Below are 19,177 nucleotides of genomic sequence, written 5' to 3'. Positions count from 1 at the left end.
TTTAAACTTAAATTACAAACTCTACATGATGTCCATACCCTGATACACAATGCATTGCCCATGGCTGACTGCTGCTAAGCTATTATCAAATTTCTACTTTAGGTGATTTGATCATCAGTCAACTACCTGTGCTACTATCCTTAAATTTTTCTACCAATAGTGGTCTATTAAACTGATGTTTGTGGCACCAGAGTGTGACTGAGCAAATATCCAATTTGAGCAGTTGCATGATGTATCAGGGCTCCCAGCAAAGCGGGCTTAAACCGGTCCCTCACCCATTTCGTCTTAATTTAAACCTAAATTAAAAACTATAAATCCTGGCCTTGACCCTGCTAACTCAGGCATGGTCAATGACTGACTGCTGCTGTACCATTATCAAATTTATACTGTGGGTGAATCTGTCAACTACCTGTGTTACTAGCCTTAAATTTTTCTACCAATAGTAGTATAAAAACCGATGTTCAAAAAATCCTTTTGACCTGTTGCATGAGGTATCGGGGCTCCCAGCAAAGCAGTCTTACACCGATCCCTCAACTATCTCATTTTAATTTAAACTTAAATTCAAAGCTGTGATGCAGGCATAGATCATGATACCTCATGCATGGCCCATGGCTGACTTCTACTTTGCCATAATCAAATTTCTACTGTGGCTCAATTGATGCCTCTTTTCCTAGTGTCTGCCCCTCATATTTGAAAATGTTTGGACTCCAAGCTAGGTCTCCTTCATTTGTGTTGCCTGAATTCGACAGAGCTCTCAGAGCACCAGGCCTACACCTTTCACTCATCCACTTGTTATTGATCAATGTTTCAGCTAGAAATGATGGTCCAAGCCCTGTCCCATGCAGCCATGCTGCTCAATTATACTATTTGCTCTCTGGATCAATTGATGTAACTTTTTCTGGTGTTTGTCCCTAATTTGAGCTGTTTTTTGGCTCCATTGAAGTAGTTGTGTATGCGGTTGCTTTTACCTCCAATTAAATTCAATAAGGTTGGGTCTGTTTGATGAACCATTCCACGAACATGCTCAGCGAAGATTGGGGCTTTCACAGAACCATATTTAACCTTAAAAAGTTTGCTTATCTCTGCTCTATAACATAAATACTGTCTTATGAAAGTCTAAATATCTTCAACCTATCATGCTAGAGGACAACGATTTGTAATGGCAGTATTCAGCTAGGATATACAAGTTGTAATGGGTGTAGTGGTGAAACCACTGTGTCTCGGACCAATAGAGAACCTAGTGGGGTGTTACTAAGCAATGACCTGACTTTTCGCTAGAGCCCCTAAAGGTTTGATTAGACTGAGAATTAGGCTAAGGGAGGACTCCAGGTGCTACTCTAGGACAGACCTTGAACACACGGCAGCTAACCACAGAGGGGCAGGCAGTTGGAATGATCAGGAATGGAATGAAACTTTACAAGTACAGGCAGGCACCACAGGTGCAGTGAGAACATCTGGTATACAGACTGTGATAGAAAATGCAGGCAAGTATGGCAGACTGACATGGCAGGTGCAGCAGGTACGTCTGATATACACACTAACACGGCAGGTGCAGGCAGGTATAGCAAGTATACAGACTGACACGGTAGGTGAGGGCATGTATGGCTGTAATACAAACTGGCATGGCAGATGCCGGACAGCATGGCTGACATACAGACTGACACGACAGGTACAAGCAAGTACAGCTAGTTTACAGACTGACATGGCAGATGCAGCAGGTACGGCTGGTATACAGACTAACACAGCAAGTGCAGACAAGTATAACTGGTATACAGACTGGCATGGCAGGTGTAAGCAAGCATGGTAAATATACAGACTGACATGGCAGGTGCGGGCATGTACGGCTGTTAAACAGACTGGCACAGCAGATACAGGCAGGTATGGCTCGTATATGGAATGACACGGCAGTTGTGGGCAGGTACCACTGGTATACAAACTGGAATGGTAGGTGCGGGCAGTTAGGCCTGGTATACAGACTGGCATGGCAGTTGCAGTGGCCAGCAGTGAGTCAGCATCTAAATCCCATTGAATACCCGTGGAGAGATCTTAAAATTGCTGTTGGGAGAAGTCACCCTTCAAATATGAGAGACCTGGAGCATCTGGCAAAAAAAAAGTGGTCCAAAATTCCAGGTGAGAAGTTTAAGAAGTATGTTGATGGTTTCTTTCTAGCAGAAAATATCATATTTTTTGGATTATAAGATGCACGTTTCCCCAAAATTTGAGAGGAAAATGGGGGTGCTTCTTATAATCTGAATTGTAGCTGTGATGAAGCTTACCGGCTGCAGTGGAGCTTACCAGCTGCGGTGGAGCGAGGTCCCAGGGTTACTGCTGACATAAACATCTAGCAGCATTGGAGGCTAAAGTTGGGCAATGGTTGTGGACCTCAGGTTGGTGCAATGAGGTGTTTGGTAGTGCAGGGGTTTCATCGACATTTTATAACATCCCTGAAGCCTCCCACCTTCCATATTTTCTAATGCGGTGGACTCAGGAAAAATGACAACCGGATGTGGCATGTGCCCAAATTTTGATCATATTTCCTGACATCTTGGCTAACAAGATCTCAATTGTGCATGAGCCGGGCCAGGCAGCCATTTTCTCGGAGTCCACCACTGAACAGCCCATTCAACCAGCCTGGAGCCACAGCATCTCCTGTCTCCGCCAGCAGCGACCCTGCCACCTGGGATCCTACTCTGCCACAGCTGCCCCCCAGGTGAGCTACCACAAAACTTTTTTTCCTATGTTCCTCCCCCAAATTTGGTGTGTGTCTTATAAACCGATGTGTCTTATAATCTGCAAAATATGATAATTAGGACAGAGGATTAAGAAACTGCTCTCCTTGTTTGCAATGTGCGAAGAATAAAATGCTGCTATTAAGGCTGCCATCACAATAGCAGTACTTGGTCAGTATTTTACATCAGCATTTGTAAGCCAAAATCAGGAGTGGGTGATTTCAAGCCACATATCCAAGCCGTTGCCTCCTCCTGCCGTCTCAAACTCAAAAATATTTCCTGGATCCGTGCCTTCCTTGACCGCGATACTGCAAAAATGCTAGTGCATGCCCTTATCATCTCCTGCCTCAACTACTGCAACCCCCTACTCTCTGGACTCCCCTCTAGCACTCTGGCACCACTCCAATCGATCCTATACTCTGCTGCCCGACTAATCTACCTGTCTCCCCGCTACTCCCCAGCCTCTCCCCTATGTCAAGCCCTTCACTGGCTTCCTATCACCCAGAGACTCCAGTTCAAAACCCTCACAATGACATACAAAGCCATCCACAACCTGTCTCCTCCATACATCTGTGACATGGTCTCCCGGTACCTACCTACACGCAACTACCGATCCTCTCAAGACCTCCTTCTCTACTCCCTTCTCATCTCTCCTTCCCACAACCGCATCCAAGACTTCTCCTGTGCTTCCCATATACTCTGGAACTCTCTACCCCAACATATCAGACTCTCGCCTACCATAGAAACCTTCAAAAAGAACCTGAAGACTCACCTCTTCCGACAAGCCTACAGCCTGCAGTGATCCTGAACTTATTGAACCGCCGCACAACCTGCCCTGTGTTTCATCACCCGTCCCCTGCAGACTGTGAGCCCTCATGGGCAGTGTCCTCCCTCCTTATGTACCCGTGAGCCTTGTTATTTGCTCATGTTTAATGTATTTGTCTATAATTGCCCCGTATTCACATGTAAAGCGCCATGGAATAAATGGCGCTATAAAAATGCATAATAATAATAATAAATGCAGAAGTGGTGCATATGTTTCTGTTATACTTTTCCTCTACTTGTTCCACTCCTGGTTTTGGCTTACAAATAGTGATGTAAAATACTGACCAAATGCTGCTAGTGTGATGGCAACCTAAGGCTGATTCACATGTAAGAATTTTGCATCAGTGTTTTGTCTGCAAAGACCAGGAGTAGAACTTATGGAAAAAATATATAGTTGAAACATTGACACCTGTTCTGGCTTTTGAAGCCATTATTGATTTTGGCATGCAAACCCTGATGAAATACTGATCAAAAATACTGATTTATCAAATTGACATACAACTTTGACCCGCAGCATATCGACTTCCTGGATGTCAGGCTGGAAGTCGACAGCTTTCGCCGGATCCAGACTGACGTCTTCAGGAAGTCGACAGCAGTTATCGCTTTATTACATGCTGATTCTGCACATAATCCCACCACCATTGGGGCCGTCCCGGTCGGACAGTTCCTTGGAATGAGGCGGATCTGCTCGACTGATGACAGATTTTTTGCACAGGCGGTTGACCTTGAGGGACGCTTTAAAGACCGTGGATACAGTCGCAGAAGTATCAAATGAGGTTTGGAGAGGGCCAGGAGGACACCCCGCAGAAATCTTCTATATACTGACAACAGTGGATGGAGGAGAGGGACAGATGGAGAAAAAATTCGGTTTATTACAACATATAACCATGAATGGTCAAATATGAGAAACATATTGAATAGGCATTGGTCGGTCTTAAAAACCGAACCTTCTCTGGAGCAGGCCTTGGGTGAATTTCCACTCATGACTGCCAAAAGATCCCCAAATTTGGGCAGTTTGTTGGTCTGCAGCCATTATGTTGCATCTATAACTAACCCCTTTAGCACTAGGGGTCCCTCGTTGGGTTCTTTCCAATGTGGCCACTGTGAGTCCCTAAGCTTCTCCTCCTTCCCTTGACTAACCTCTGGTGCAGTCCGGCTCCCCCTGTCATTTTGGCAATTGATTCTCTTGGGTCCCTTGATCCTTTGTACATATTTGCTTTCTGATATCTCCGCTTGTGTTCATCCCTTGCCCCTCGTACCACCTTCCCCCCTGAGTGGGTTCCCATTTGGGATCTCAGGTTTTACGTGTTAATTTGTTTCTAAGTATTTTACTTATGTGTATTCTCTTGTATGTTTTTTAGTTCTAATCTACTGATGTCTGAATTTTTGGCATTCCCTTATCTCTACATCGCTGCCAATCCTAGCAGAATCTTCCCACCATTCTGCAGTCATTATCTCCTACAAACAACATGAATGTGTCCTCCAAGGCTCTTATTTATTATGTGTTATGCTGCTTTTATTATATTATTATTGCGGCTGGAGAATCGTGTCGGTGCTGTATATCAGCTGTCTGTTATTCATGTTTTATTATGTATGGTGCTGCTAAGCTGATATTACTAACTTGACTGCTTGTGGACCGATGCCATCCTCTGATTTGGAGCAGGACTCTTGGTTTAGGAGTTCCCGGCTTTTATCTGGGGTCGGCGGCTCGCTGTCCTCCGTCGTGGCGGAGTCTTCTCTGCCACGCGCGTGCGCTCTGGGTTTTCTTTCCCAGACACCTGCGCGGGGTATGACGCCCTCCGTGATGCTGGACTCAGCGGGCAGCGCACGCATGCGCCGATTCACCCCGCATCCATTGGCTGACTCCCAGCATGTGATCAGTCACATGACTCTCGGCCGGCGGCATTTAAGGGAGCCAGATACATTTCCGGGCATTTCCCCTTGATAAAGCAACTTCATTTGTGGGCGAAACGCGCATCGGGGGTTTTGGCTTGTGGATCCCGTCCGGTGTGCCCCATCTTGGTGCCCTACATTGGTAAGAGCCGCTTTTCATTTACCTGTCACTTCACGCCGGCTGGCATCTTACATGGACAGTGTGACATGGATTCTTTGGTAGCAGGTCTCTTCCACTTTTTGGTATGCATGTTGGCTCCTTAGACGGTGTACACCGGGGCATACCCACTCACTTTTTACCATCCTTTGGTACTGTATTTAATTATATATTTTGTATATTGTCTGCACCTTAAACTTAATGTAAACTATATGTCATTTAATAAAATATTGCTTCTATCTAAATTACCTATACGCTCCTAGTGTACTCCTATTTTCTATGATGTGGGAATAAGGCCTTACGTTTCTTTTACTGACAATTATCACCAATCAACCAATTCACTGTCATACTAGAAAGGCAAGTACAGCAAACTATCACTTGAATCTTTAGGTTATTCTTCAAAGACTGAGGCAGCCATTCCCATCTTTAATGTACTTCAGCACTAAAGCATTTATTCCTTTGTCTATTCCCATGTGTAATGTCCTGTATGATTTGTCCTTATATTCCTCTGCTTAAAAAAACCTTAAAGGGAACCTGGCAGCAGATTTTGCAGCTATAAGATGTGGCCACTGCCTTTCAGGGCTTATCTGCAAGAGAAGAAAAATAAGTTATATTATACTCATCCGGGGGGTGGTCCTGTGCTGCCCAGTCCGATGGGTGTCACAGATCCAGGTCCGGCACCTCCCATCTTCTTGTGACACAGGCCTCCCGCTTCTTCATCGCTCCCCGGCTTCGGCACGCCTGCACAAGCGTACTTCTCTCCCCTGTTGAGGGTAGAGTAAAGTGCTGCAGTGCGAAGGTGCTGGGCCTCTCTGACCTTTCCTGGCACCTGTGCAGATCATATGTCGCATTCCTGACTTAATCAGCCATCATAAGCTTTTAACTGCCACGGGTAGAGAGGAGCTCCACTCACAGCTGTTAATTTGTTAAATGCCGCTGTCTATCTCTGACAGCAACATTTAACAAGCAGTTGCAGGGGAGGCACGTTATTTCAAACGCCCATTGGCGCTCCCATGACATGATCGGGGGATGTCATGACAGGCAGAGGTCTGTTGCAGAAATCCATGCTTGTCTTGATGATTCTCCAGTGAAAGCCAGCCTGTAGCTGGTGTTTATAGGAGAACATGATTTTCTTATACATAGTAGTGCTCATGCACTGCTATGTATAGCACAACCGATCAGATGATTGCAGCATCAAGTCCCCTAAGGGGAAGATTAAATACAGTACAAAGTCAAAAAAAAAAAATCAGTTTTAAAAATATGAAAAATCTAAAAAAAAAGTTCCAATCACTCCCCTTTGCGCTTTTAAAAATAAAACGATAAAAAGAAAAAAACATATTTAGTATCGCTATGTTTGGAAAAGTTCGATCTATGAAAACATAAAGTAAATTAGTGTGATCATAAACGGCATAAAAAGAAAAAATATTCAAATGCCAAAATTACTTTTTTGGGCCATCGCCACACTGCAATAAAATACAATGAAAAGCGATCAAAGCATCATTTCTACCCCCAAACATTAGCTGAGAGCATACAAAATAAGCAATCACAAAGCACTCTGTCACGAAATTTGAAAGCACTACTGGTCTCGGAAAATGGCAACACATGCAAAGGATATTTTGTTTACAAATTTCACAATTTTGTTTTGATCGCTTAAATTAAAAATAAAACTATACATGTTTGGTGTCATACTAAGGTCGATGCCACACTTGTGAGTGCAATGCGAGAAACACGCGCAAGTCTCTCGTATCAAATCCCGGCACTCAGGACCGGAGCGTGCGGCTGCTTGTATTTCCAAGCAGCTTAAAGCTCCAGTCCCAAATGCCGGTGACAGTGCCAGGAATTGATGCGTGAGTTTCTCGCATTTCACATGCAAGTGTAACACCAGCCTAACCTGGAGAATCATACTGCCGGGTCACTTTTATTGAATAATGAATCCATAGCAGATTGCACTGCTCATTTCTACCGAAGCAGCAATGAATAATACCTGTTTAAAGACATCATAGAAATTAAAATACCCATAGTTATATCAGAAAAGTCTTTTTTTTTGGTTTGTTCCTTTTTTTCCTTTTAAAATGTACTACTACAGATTGAAAACTGATGGCAAATTATGTATAATCCTCTATTTACAGAATTACATAATTTAGGAATCTAAAACAATCCAGGTAGTAACCTAGTCTGATCCAGTCTTCACTGTTTTGTTCTTCATTTGTCATGCCTCACATTTACTTGTTATTTGAGTTTGTTTCTATAAACCACTTTTATTGCTGTTTTCCTTTTTAGAGCTACAATAGCTTTAGAAAAAAGCATTGTCTTTTTGTCAACGTTTGTTTAAATGATGTACACTGCTAGGCAGCAGGTTGCCATAATTATGTTGCTCACAAAGGCAAATGTTTCCAACGGAATGGAACTGCTTCTCAATATAGTTTGTCTTCAAATTAAATAACTGCATGTTTTAGGTAAATAGATACAATTGTGGCATGGCTTCAAGAAGAAAATCAATGGAGACAATTCAAATACTGTATGTTACCCTGGGGGGTAAGCCAAACAAAATAAGCCAGAAATCGAGATATAGCAAAAAAATAAATAAATAAAAATAAAAAAGTGATGTACATGCTTTGTGTCAAACTCATAATTTATTTGATTGCATTTGATTGTTCATCTAACCTAATCTTAATTTTAACCTCTTAACACTTTTGACAAGGAAGAAGTATTTTTTACATATGTTAGTAGTTACCACAAAAATGGTCTTAAAGTAATATGTATGCCATGGTCAATGCAATTAAAAAATTTTTTAAAAGCCATTAAAAACAAATGCAAAATTGTGGAATTGCTGTATTTTCCTTGTGCTTATATAACAAATTAATTAATTTGTTTAAATATAACAAATGTACCTTAAAGTTATGTCATTGATAAAACTGGTTCTGCAAAAAGTTTGTAAATGGCTACATTGTCGGAAAAATAAATTGCAGTATGTAATGCATAACTAGCTACAATGGAAAAATATTTACACCATATTCCAAATTATTATGCAAATTACATTTTTCTCAGATTTTCCTAAATGGTCGGTGCAAATGACAGTCTAATAAAAGTCATCACCTGTTAGAGTACACATCAAATTTTATTGAAGAAACCTCCCAATGATAACAGTATAATCTGCAAAATGAATAAAAACTCAAAATGCACTGTTCCAACTTATTAGACACAGTAGAATTTCTAAATATTTGATAGAAAAATATTTAGAATTGAAAGTCCTCAGTAGTTGATACCTTTTAATGGCTAACTGAAAAGATGGTAACAAATTGCAAGCTTTCGAGACTACATACTGTACGTCTCTTCATCAGGCAAAGACTTCTTTGCCTGATGACGAGACGTATGTAGTCTCGAAAGCTTGCAATTTGTTACCATCTTTTCAGTTAGCCATTAAAAGGTATCAACCACTGAGGACTCTCAATTCTAAATATTTTTCTATCTACTGGCTAACACGGTACCAAGATATATTTCTTTCCTGTATCTAAATATTTGTTATGTTTTAAAGAACTGAAAATGCTCATTTGTGGAATTTGCAGCATTAGGAAGTCACATTCACTGAACAAAAAAGCTATTTAACTCCAAAACATCCTAACAGGCCAAGTTACATGTTAACATAGGAACCCTTCTTTGATATCACCTTCATAATTCTTGCATCCATCGAACTTGTGAGTTTTTGAGAGTTTCCGCTTGTATTTCTTTGCATGAAATCAGAATAGCCTCCCAGAGTCGCTGTTTTGATGTGAACTGCCTCCCACCCTCATAGATCTTTTGCTTGAAGAAACTCCAAAAGTTCTCTATAGGGTTGAGGTCAGGGGAAGATTGTGGCCACTCCATGAGTTTATCTCCTTTTTTGCCCATAGCAGTCAATGACTCAGAGGTATTCTTTGCAGCATGAGATGGGGCATTGTCATACATGATGATGATCTTGCTCATGAAGGCACATTTCTGCTTTTTATACCATGGAAGAAAGTTGTCAGTCAGAAACTCTACATACTTTGCAGAGGTCATTTTCACACCTTCAGGAACCTTAAAGGGCCCTACCAGCTGTTTCCCCATGATTCTGGCTCAAAAAATGACTCCTCCAACTCCTTGCTGAGGTCGCAGCCTTGTTGGGACATGGTGGCCATCCTCCAACCAGCCACTACTCCATCCATTTGGACCATCCAGGGTTGCTCGACACTCATCAGTAAACAAGAATGAAAATTATTCTTTATGTATGTTTGGACCCACTGCAACCGTTTCTGCTTGAAAGCACTCTTTAGGGGTGGCCGAAAATTAGGTTTATGCACCACAGCAAGCCTTTGAAGGATCCTACACCTGGAGGTTCAAGGGACTCCAGAGGCATCAGCAGCTTCAATTAACTGTTTGCTGCTTTGTAATGGTATTTTGGCAGCTGCTCTCTTAATCCAATGAATTTGTCTGGCAGAAACCTTCCTCATTATGCCTTTATCTGCATGAACTCTGTCTCTGCTCTGTATTAGTCACAAATCTCTTCACAGTATGATGATCACTCTTAAGTTTTCATGAAATATCTAATATTTTCATACCTTGTCCAAGGCATTGTACTATTTAATGCTTTTCAATAGCAGAGAGATTATTTCATTTCCCATATTGCTTGAAACCTGTGGCCTGCTTAATAATGTGGAACAACATTTAAAGTAGTTTTCCTTTAATTAGAATCACCTGGAAAACTAATTATCACATGTGTTTAAGCTTGATTTCAGTGATCCATTGAGCCCTGAGACACAATACAATCCACGAGTTTATTTGAAAAACAAAACAATTAAATCTTTATGACTCTTAAACCCAATTTGCATAATAATTTGGAACATGGTGTAGAATTGAGAGTCCTCAGTGGTGATACCTTTTAATGGCTACCTGTAAAGATGGTAAGAAAATCAGGCCTCTTCTTCAAGCATAGACTAATACAAATTCTGAAGAATCACATATTTATACACAACACAGCAGAAATATCATGTAGATAAAAAAAAATGTTGATGTCCATTTGTGCACGTTTCTTCAGAAGTGGCTTTAGTTCCATAAAGATGCGGTACATTCTGGCATCCTCCATTTTGATATTGAAAATATATATCTTGATACCGTATTAGCCAATAGATAGAAAAATATTTAAAATTCAGAGTTCTCAGTGGTTCATACCTTTTAATGGCTAACTGAAAACATGGTAACAAATTGCAAGCTTTTGAGTGTTGTGTATAAATATGTGATTCTTCAGAATTTTTATTAGTCCTTGCCTGATGAAGAGACCTGAGTAGTCTTGAGAGCTTGCAATTTGTTACCATCTTTTCAGTTAGCTATTAAAAGGTATCAACCACTGAGGACTCTCAATTCTAAACATTTTTCTATCTACTGGCTAACAAGGTACTAAGATACTGTATATATCTTTCTTGTAGCTACAATGGGTTATTCTGAGCACAAAGCCTCTTATCTCAAATATGGCCAAACTGAGAATGAACGTCAGCAATGGCATTTGAAAGCAAACATGCCCAGTTGTTATTTGGTTACTGATTGGTAACCTCTCAAAATGTGCTCAAAATTGCTCCTGTTTAGGGCAGGTGCAGGTGACTGTATTTTTGGTCAAAGTGCAATCCAACAAAATATCAGATCACACACGGACCAATGTTATTTTATGGGGCCATGCAAATGTCTGATTTTTTCCTTGGATAGAGCTGGTCTGGGGAAAAAATAGCTGAATGGTCGAGTTAGATCCGATATTCAGATCACACTTAGCTATTCAAGTTTATGAATCTGTGGAAACCATCGGACTGCACATGGATGACATTTGAGTCCAGTCCTATTTCCACAGACTGACAGAATGGAGATGGAGTATGGGCTGGCACTTCCAGAAAACACCTCTGGGGGGCTGAATTGTTCTTATTCCCCTTTCATGTCTTCTACACCTATGAAAGACGTGACCTCCTCGTTGTAATGCACCACTATCCACCATTTTGGAGTTTGTATTCAATGCCATTTTAGACCATGTTATGGTCTCCATCCTTTATTCAAATCTAAACTTCCCCGCATCCAAAACGCTTAGTTTTTCCTAATATGAGACTTGATCTTGACTACTGTGTCAAGTGTAATATAGCGCAGAGTGGTAGCCGTGGGAGTTGTACTCATTTTTCACACCCTGGCACATTCAATGAAGATGGCTGTCCTGGCTGGGTGTGTGGACTTTAGCTACGGGGCATCATGACCTTCCAGGCTACATGATGCCATTAACATCAGCTGACCAGGATCAGGTGTTTCAAAGCTGTATAAGGGAAACCACCATTTGAAAAGGAACTGTCTTACTGAACAATAACTTGGTAGGAATTATATACAAGAGGTAGAGGGTGCAAATCTTAAACATTTCTATTAATACATGGAACATCTTCATACAGATTTTCACTTTCCATCCTTACTTAGTCCTCTGTCTTCACCATCACCCAGTACAGCACTTCAGGAACTTTTCTCGCTCCAAAAATGGTACTAAATTCAGTGAGAGTCCTGTACTTCAACCCGAGGTTCCTCCTTTTTTTTCACCTTAGAGGAGCTACGTGGCCACTATGGCCATTACTCAGCTCTATGCTGACTAACACATTGGAATTAAAGCCCAGGGCACTCTCTTCATCACACATCCCCTGCGATGAACCGTTCCTCCTGGAGTTTGTAAGCTATTTAATATAGGTAGACTTCCTGCCCCAGGTCCCATCTCTGGATATTCACTCACACCTTGTGTCACTTTCTAATGCCTCTTTTCTGGATCTCACTATCCGCTCCCTCTAATTTATTAAACATTTGTTAAAATATCCAATACTCTTTTTAGGTATATTTTTTATTTATTTTTACATTTTTAAAATTACCAATAATATTACATAAAAGAGACAAATACTGTCACACAATGACCAGACCACATATTCCCACCACATAGTGACCAATAATAACACATACAAGGAACAAATACCACCACACAATGACCAGAGCACATATTACCACCACAAAGTGACCACCACAAAGTAACTGAATTATACCACATTATAAAGGACAAATACCACCGCACAAAGACCAGACCAAATATTACCACTACATAGTGACTGAATAGTACCACATACAAGGGCCAAACACCACCACACCATGACCAGACCACATTTTACCACCACATACTGACTGAGTACTACAACACTGATCATTAATAAAAAAACACAATACTAATATTACCATAAGTGCTATTATACACAGAAGCTCTTTGCACAGTATACAGTGCCAGTGTATAGGTAATCCAGTGATCACCAGTAACATTTTACACTAAAGCATTGTCTATAATGTACAATTGACAGGTAATACAGGGATCAGCATTGACATTACACACAGAAGCTCTGTATATAGTGCATATAGCGTATAGTGTACAGGTAATATAGGGATCACCAGTGACATTGCACACAGGAGCTCTGCATATTATTATTAACATTCATTTTTATAGTGCCATTTATTCCATGGCGCTTTACTTGTGAACAGGGAAAATATAGACAATTACAATAAACATGAGTAAAACAAGGCACACAAGTACACGAGGCGAGGGAACACTGCCCACGAGGGCTCACAGTCTACGCTCACAGTCTACAGGGGTTGGGTGAGGATAAACTAGGAGAGGGTAGAGTTGGACATGCGGTGGTTCAGCAAAAAGAGGATCGCTGCAGGTTGTAGGCTTGACAGAAGAGGTGGGTCTTCAGGTTCCTTTTGAAGGTTTCCGTGGTAGGCTAGAGCCTGATGAGTTTCAGAGTATAGGGGAAGCACGGGAGAAGTCTTGTATGCGGTTGAGGGAAGAAGAGATGAAAGAGGAGTAGAAAAGGAGATCATGAGAGGATTCAAGGTTGCGTGTAGGTAGGTACCGGAAGACCATGTCACAAATGTATGGTGGAGACAGGTTGTGAATGGCTTTGTATGTCATTGTTAGTGTTTTGAACTGTAGACTCTGAGCAATAGGAAGCCAATGAAGGGCCTGGCAGAGAGGAGAGGCTGGGGAATAACAGGGAGACAGGTGGATTCGTGGGGCAGCAGAGTTTAGGATGGATTGGAGTTGTGCCAGAGTACTAGAGGGGAGGCCAGAGAGTAGGAGGTTGTAGTAGTTGAGGCGGAAGATGATAAGGGCATGCACAAGTGTTTTTGTGGTTTCATGATCAAGGAATGCATGGATCCGGGAAATGTTTTTGAGTTGGAATCGGCAGGAGGAGGGAAGGGCTTGGATATGTGGCTTGACAGAGAGGGCAAAGTCAAGGGTCACCCCAAGGCACCGAGCATGCAGGATTGGGGAAAGTGAGCAGCCATTGACACACATATATATATATATATATATAACACAATTATATTACACACCGTATATGCTCGAGTATAAGTCAATCAGAGTATAAGATGGGGTACCTAATTTTACCTCAAAAACCGGGAATACTTATTGACTCGAGTATACGCATTGGGGCGGTGGAAAGCAGCAGCTACTGGGTCTGTAAGTCTTGCCTCTCCCCGTCGGTCTGCGGTTCTCCCACAGGAGTGTTTCCTACCCACCTCTTCACAGCAGCAGCAGCAGCACCATCCTGCCATGTATGGAGTCCCAGAGGCAGCGGCATGCTGGTAACATGTGGAGCAGCAGTAGCAGTCGTGGAGGCAAGCGGTAGCCGTACGGCAGGTGGAGGCGGCAGGCGGCACGCACCCTCGCTGCGCACACCTCACTTCCAGTGTCACTCATTAAGGCTTATGAATATCCATGATGTCACCAAAAGTGAAGCGTGTGGCACAGAAAACACAGACCACTCGCAACCTCCACCTGCCGTACAGCCACCACCTGATCCATATGTTACACGCCGCTACCTCTGGACTCAACACATGCCAGGATCACACAGCTCCGCAGCTGCTGCAAATGAGGGGGTAGGAAACATCCCAGGGGAAGAGAGATGGAAAGGGGGAGAGGGTAGACAGACCAGGGGAAGAGGTGAGACAGACCCGTGGGGGTGACTCGAGTATAGGCCGGGAGGGGCAGTTTAAGGCTTAAAAAATGGGCTGAAAATCTCAGCTTATACTGGAGCATACACAGTATTTATTTTTTTCAAATGCATAATTAAGAATTTCCAAGACGAGAAAGCTGACCCGTGAAGTCCATAGTAGTGACTTCCACTGTCCAATATACATTAACCCCTTTACCCCCAAGGGTGGTTTGCACGTTAATGACCGGGCCAATTTTTTTCAATTCTGACCACTGTCCCTTTATGAGGCTATAACTCTGGAACGCTTCAACGGATCCCAGTGATTCTGACATTGTTTTCTCGTGACATATTGTACTTCATGATAGTGGTAAAATATATTTGATAGTACCTGCGTTTATTTGTGAAAAAAAATGGAAATTTGACGAAAATTATGAAAATTTAGCAATTTTCCAACTTTGAATTTTTATGCAATTAAATCACAGAGATATGTCACACAAAATACTTAATAAGTAACATTTCCCACATGTCTTCTGTATATAAGCACAATTTTGGAACCAAAATTTTTTTTTGTTAGGGAGTTATAAGGGTTAAAATTTGACCAGCAATTTCTCATTTTTACAACACCATTTTTTTTTAGGGACCACATCTCATTTGAAGTCATTTTGAGGGGTCTATATGATAGAAAATACCCAAGTGTGACACCATTCTAAAAACTTCACCCCCTCAAGGTGCTCAAAACCATATTCAAGAAGTTTATTAACCCTTCTGGTGCTTCACAGGAATTTTTTGAATGTTTAAATAAAAATGAACATTTAACTTTTTTTCACAAAAAATTTACTTCAGCTCCAATTTGTTTTATTTTACCAAGGGTAACAGGAGAAAATGGACCCCAAAATTTGTTGTCCAATTTATCCTGAGTGCGCTGATACCGCATATGTGGGGGGGAACCACCGTTTGGGCGCATGGGAGGGCTCGGAAGGGAATGAGCTCCATTTGGAATGCAGACTTAGATGGAATGGTCTGCAGGTGTCACATTGCGTTTGCATAGCCCCTAATGTACCTAAACAGTTGAAACCCCCACAAGTGACACCATTTTGGAAACTAGACCCCCTAAGAAACTTAGCTAGATGTGTTGTGAGAGCTTTGAACCCTCAAGTGATTCACTACAGTTTGTAACGCAGAGCAGTGAAAATAAAAAAAAAAAAACTTTCCCCCAAAAATTATTTTTTAGCCCCCAGTTTTGAATTTTCCCGGGGGTAAGAGGAGAAATTCGACCCCAAAAGTTGTTGTCCTATTTGTCCTGAGTACGCTGATACTGCATATGTTGGGGTAAACCCCTGTTTTGGCGCACGGGAGAGCTTGGAAGAAAAGAAGCACTGTTTTACTTTTTCAACGCAGAATTGGCTGGAATTGAGATCGGACGCCATGTCGCGTTTGGAGAGCTCCTGATGTGCCTAAACAGTGGAAACCTCCCAATTATAACTGAAACCCTAATCCAAACACATCCCTAACCCTTATCCCAACAGTGACCCTAACCACACCCCTAACCCTAATCCCAACCCTATTCCCAACTGTAAATGTAATCTAAACCCAAACCATAACTTTAGCCCCAACCCTAACCCTAACTTTAGCCCCAACCCTAACTGTAGCCCTAACCCTAGCCCTAACCCTAGCCCTAACCCTAGCCCTAGCCCTAACCCTAGCCCTAGCCCTAATGGGAAAATGGAAATAAATACATTTTTTTAATTTTTCCCCAACTAAGGGGGTGATGAAGGGGGGTTTGATTTACTTTTATAGCGGGTTTTTTAGCGGATTTTTATGATTGGCAGCCGTCACACACTGAAAGACGCTTTTTGTTGCAAAAAATATTTTTTGCGTTATCGCATTTTGAGAGCTATAATTTTTCCACATTTTGGTCCACAAAGTCTTGTTTTTTGCGGGACGAGTTGACGTTTTTATTGGTAACATTTTCGGGCACGTGACATTTTTTGATCACTTTTTATTCCGATTTTTGTGAGGCAGAATGACCAAAAATGAGCTATTCATGAATTTCTTTTGGGGGAGGCGTTTATACCGTTCTGCGTTTGGTAAAATTGATACAGCAGTTTTATTCTTCGGGTCTGTACGATTACAGTGATACCTCATTTATATCATTTTTTTATGTTCTGGTGCTTTTATACGATAAAAACTATTTTATAGAAAAAATAATTATTTTTGCATGGCTTTATTCTCAGGACTATAACTTTTTTATTTTTTTGCTGATGATGCTGTATGGCGGCTCGTTTTTTCCGGGACAAGATGACGCTTTCAGCAGTGCCATGGTTATTTATATCCGTCTTTTTGATCGCGTGTTATTCCACTTTTTGTTCGGCGGTATGATAATAAAGCGTTGTTTTTGCCTCGTTTTTTTTTTTTCTTACGGTGTTTACTGAAGGGGTTAACTTGTGGGCCAGTTTTATAGGTCGGGCCGTTACGGACGCGGCAATACTAAATATGTGTATTTTTATTGTTTTTTTATCATTTAGATAAAGAAATATATTTATGGGAATAATATTTTTTTTTTCATTATTTAGGAATATTTTTTTTTTTTTTACACATTTTTTTTTAATTTTTTTTAACTTTTTTACTTTGTCCCATGGGGGGACATCACAAATCGGTGATCTGACAGTTTGCACAGCACTCTGTCAGATCACCGATCTGTCTCAGAGCACTGCAGGCTTCACAGTGCCTGCTCTGAGCAGGCTCTGTGAAGCCACCTCCTTCCCTGCAGGACCCGGATGCCGCGGCCATCTTGGATCCGGGCCTGGAGCAGGGAGCGAGGTAGAGAGACCCTCGCAGCAATGTGATCACATCGCGTTGCTGCAGGGGGCTCAAGGAAGCCCGCAGGGAGCCCCCTGCACTGCCGGCACATCGCGATCATGTTTGATCGCGGTGTGCCGGGGGTTAATGCGCTGGGAGCGGTCCGTGACCGCTCCTGGCACATAGTGCTGGATGTCAGCTGCGATAGGCAGCTGACACCCGGCCGCAATCGGCCGCGCTCCCCCCGTGAGCGCGGCCGATCGCGTATGACGTACTATCCCGTCGGTGGTCATAGGGGCCCACCCCACCTTGACGGGATAGTACGTCTGATGTCAGAAAGGGGTTAACCTGCTAGATGTCACAGCTGCAGAGCTTTATATGGGGAGAACAGATTTGAAGCGGTCAGTATATTTAACCAAGTTTTGTGTCCAGTTCCTTGGCCGTTGCTTTTTCCAGCTTGACAATTCTGGCCACAGACTTCGGGCCCAAGATGCCTCCTCCCCAGTGACGACAGATCTCATTGTGTCGTTCATTGTAGTTGGTCTTCACGGCTTCCACCAGTTTAGAGAGGGCTCCATTATCCTCCAGGTTCACTTGTGTAAAGGCAATACTGGTGCATGTCTTCCCATGGATGAGGCGGCCCAGTCTGGCCTTGCCCTTCACAATGCATTAGGGGACTCCCATCTTCCGGCAGGCAGGAAAACGACTAGCTCAATGGGATTCACATCATTAGAGATGACGACCAGCTGGGTTTTCTTGTTCTCCACCAAGGTGGTCACTGTGTTAACACCTGCTCTGATCACAGGGCGTCTCTTTGTTGGGAAGTCTCCTTTTCCGGCTGCCTTCTGCTCAGCATGCGCCGGCAGCCATTTCTTTTTCTCCAGCATGGTCTTGAACCAGTATTTGTGCACCAGCTTGAAGAGCTGAGTGGCTGTCTGCCAGTCCAGGGCCATATAGTGTATAAGCAAAACCACTAGGAAAATAGTGTACAAGTCCAAAATGCATATAAAAATATATATTTATTTGAACAAACAATAGAAAATAGACAAAGTCAGCAAGGTAGGAGACGTGAACAAGACCTCATGGAACCTAGGAAATGGACAATGATCCCCAGGTGATAGTAACAAAAACACCCCATATGAAATTATGGGATGTTGCCGTAGGCACACATGAACAGTGATCACACACTGTCACAGGGTACATGGAGATAATCGCATAATACTATCTATATATATAATTGCCTAAGGGTTTTTCCGTCTGTCTGTCTGTCTTTCTGTCTGTCTGTCTGTCTTTCTGTCTGTCTGTCCTGGAAATCCTTGCTTTCTGATTGGTCGAGGCCGCCAGGCCTCGACCAATCAGAGACCGGCACAGCATCAACGTAGAAATCCTGCGCCTCTGATTGGTCGAGGCCGCCAGGCCTCGACCAATCAGTGACCAGCACAGCGACGATGATGTCACAAAGGACGTAGACATCCCGCGTCTCTGATTGGTCGAGGCCGCCAGGCCTCGACCAATCAGCAACGGGCACAGCGACGATGATGTCATAATGGTTGCCATGGCGACGATGATGTCATAAAGGTTGCCTCAACCAATCAGCGACGGGCACAGTCTGCCGCGAATTCTGGAATCATCATTGTTCATATACTATGGGGACATGCATATTCTAGAATACCCGATGCGTTAGAATCGGGCCACAATCTAGTACAATAATAATAATAATAATAATAATAATAATAAATACCCATAGGCAAGTGCAGGTACAGATGACA

General features: G+C 42.5%; 1 pseudogene; it reads right to left on the bottom strand.

Moving 5' to 3' along the window:
• Positions 1 to 17,798: 17,798 nt before the first annotated feature.
• On the bottom strand, positions 17,799 to 18,361 carry LOC138637802 (large ribosomal subunit protein eL8 pseudogene; annotated as a pseudogene).
• Between the last annotated feature and the right edge of the window lie 816 nt (positions 18,362 to 19,177).

This window comes from Ranitomeya imitator, chromosome 5 (genome assembly GCF_032444005.1).
Source record: "Ranitomeya imitator isolate aRanImi1 chromosome 5, aRanImi1.pri, whole genome shotgun sequence".
NCBI lineage: Eukaryota > Metazoa > Chordata > Amphibia > Anura > Dendrobatidae > Ranitomeya > Ranitomeya imitator.
The sequence above is the reverse complement of the archived record's forward strand: the minus strand, read 5'-3'. Positions and strand labels throughout refer to the sequence as shown.